The 2,777-nt window shown below is 42.5% G+C and overlaps 1 pseudogene; it reads right to left on the reverse strand.

Moving 5' to 3' along the window:
- Positions 1-397: 397 nt before the first annotated feature.
- LOC147830159 (S-adenosylmethionine decarboxylase proenzyme-like) lies at positions 398-1,489 on the reverse strand (annotated as a pseudogene).
- Positions 1,490-2,777: the final 1,288 nt, after the last annotated feature.

The raw sequence follows: 2,777 nt of genomic DNA on the forward strand, positions 1-2,777 counted from the left end.
TATGTTCTAGGAAGTGGAGGTAGTTGGATGTAAAATTCTGGCAGCAATGTAATAGAAGAGTCCCAGATTATTAGTCTGAGGCAAACACCTAATGAGGACGAAATCCTTGTTGGGGTGGGGTGGGGATTTCAGATGACACCTGCAGAAATATTACACTGTGTATGAACCAAACTGAATTATTTCCACAAGTGTTGTAAAGTTTCATACAGTAAAAAGTTTTTTTCTACACACACTTCAATTTCACAGCAAGAGTGGCATAGAACACAGAAGAGAGCATTCATGCAAGAAGTCTAACTCCTTGATACAGCAATGCATACACTTCAAAATGATTACACTGTCATTACCTCTAGGGCCTTCTGCAACTGCAAGGTGGCAGTTACAGAAAGCACAGCCCCTGGTATCAACATCTAGAAAGCAGCCACCACCTTCTATGTGTGTTCTCTTTTTAAAAGTGTTTTCTCTTCATTTTTCTTAATCAACTGTGCTGTTGTTGCTGCTTCTCAGCAAAACTGGTAAAAACAAAATTGTAACGACTGAACATAGCACTCTGGCAATCAAGACGTTTAAACCCTTCAATCTTCTGGGGTGAAGAAAGCACTGTGTGGCATTTAGAACTCTGATTAACAAACAAGGTGGTCACAAATTTTCCTGGCTTGAAGACTTCCACAACTTTCCTGATCAGGTGAGGTTGGACTTAAGTTTGTTTCAAAACTAACCTAAGAAAACTGGTTCTGGAGTGATGTGAATAGTCCAGTAAGTTCCATCTTATTTCATTCCAATCACTGAATACCCACAAGGACTGAACAGTGTGGCATCAATGACAGAACCTGGTATCAGGTCACAAATTCCACTCTCACGAGTGAATCCCTTGCAGTAACACCATCTTCATGTAGAACTGGTCCATAACTCGTGGGTCAGGCTCACCCAGCAGAATCCCCAGGGTCTGATCTGGCTGACCGACTACTCCACTCTCTGGGAAATCCAGAGTGTACAAGTACCAACAGTCAGAATTCCTACGTCCCATACAATATGCTGGTCCAGTTGGGAAAACTGCATTAAGAAACTCTATTTCTTCCTGGAAATTCCGGTGCGGGTACCCTTGGTGAGAAGGCTTCATGAAATTCTTACAAGAATAAAAGAAGCTTTGAATCGAGTCAAACCCACTGTGATCCCTAGCAAGATTCAACAGGGGAACCAGACCTTTCAGTAAGAGGGTGGTACCACTGTCTTCAAAATGAAACATCTCTTGGAGACAAACATGCTACTCTCACTGAGTGCATAAGCTTCCTGCTTGACAGGTTTTGTCACACTTACGATTGAACATTGCACATCCTTCAAAAGTACATCCCACTCAGATCCTGGGATAGTGCGAAGATCCCCAGATCCCTGGTTGGCATGGTGTTGCTGATGGGAGAACCAAACCTCCAGCCGCTTCTCGGTCCCTTCGAAAAAATGTGCAGTTTCCATCATAGCGAGACTAGCGAACGACCAACAGCCACAGAAAATCAGCTAAATTAAATCTCTTCTCCCGCTGCTGCGGATTGTTCCAAGTGTGTTGCTATAAAGTTCAGGTTTCTTTCCTTGCTATAATTTTATATTAACTTTTTAAAAAAATTAATAAAATTTTCCCGGCTTTTTTGTTTGAGCAAACATTGAACGTGAATAAGTTTGGAAACAGAGGCAGATACAGTTCAGTCTCTTGTAATCCACTGCTTTCCCGTTAGAGAGAGTAGAGCAAGCGCTAGCTAATGTCACCGGCCATACTGTGTAAGCGGGATTTTATACTTTCTTTTACTTCACTATTTTTTCTTTCGCAATTGTAAGAGATATTCTGAGTTGCAGCCCAAATGGCAGTGCGTCACTTTAAGAGTAAAAAATGAAGTGCTGATATACAAACCTTGATTAATTAGAAAACAGTTCTGTCCCTCTCCCCTTGCGTGTGCCCTCTCTCTCTTTTCTATTTGAATTGGCATGGAAGCATAGTATTTCTGCCAAATTAGTAAGTTCAAATGAAGAATCCCCCTCTCTCGGCAAGAGACTCAGCATTGATCTGGAGGAAAATGGAGGGGATCTGCGTCCCCACAGACCCTAGCTCAAGAAAAGCACCAAGGATGTTGGAGGAAAACCCAGAGCAAATAAATGGATTGCCTAACAGCTTAAATAAACATGCTTATGCAAAACTGTCTGAAAATGGTTGTTTTTTCCAAAGACGTATGTGTAGGTCTGATGCACGACAATTCAATAATTCCAAGGCTGTTCTAATTCTAAAATTTAGTTGAACACTGACACAGACATGCACACACATCACACTGACTGTGCACTTCCTAAAAGAGGCTGTTTTTTTGTTGTTTTTTGAGACAGGGACTCACTATATCATTCAGGCTGGTCTTGAACTCACTATGTAGTCCAGGCTGGCTTCGAGCTTGCAGCAATCCTCCTGCCTCAGCCCCCCTAGTGCTGGGATCACAGGCATGCAGCACTACACCTGGCTTAGAAACTGTTGTTACTGAGTTCCACAGGAAGGGGAGGATGGCCTGTAGCTACTGTTTGACACATGTATAGTCAGCCAAAGTCCTGGATGAAGGTCCTGGCAGAAGCTTTTCAACCTACACCAATTAATCTCAAGAGTTTCTGGTAATTTTTGAATGCTTCTTGGCCCTGCCAAAAGGCATCAAGCCCAGAAGGAATTTCACTGAGCAATTCCTACATAAAGTCGGGACAGAGGTGCTCAGGAATGCGGAGCTTTCTGCTGTATTTGCTTAGGAGGAAATTAAGAA

The sequence above is a fragment of the Heterocephalus glaber genome, unplaced genomic scaffold (genome assembly GCF_053883595.1).
Source record: "Heterocephalus glaber isolate CG9 unplaced genomic scaffold, H.glaber_assembly_v1.0 deba00000331, whole genome shotgun sequence".
Classification (NCBI taxonomy): Eukaryota; Metazoa; Chordata; class Mammalia; order Rodentia; family Bathyergidae; genus Heterocephalus; species Heterocephalus glaber.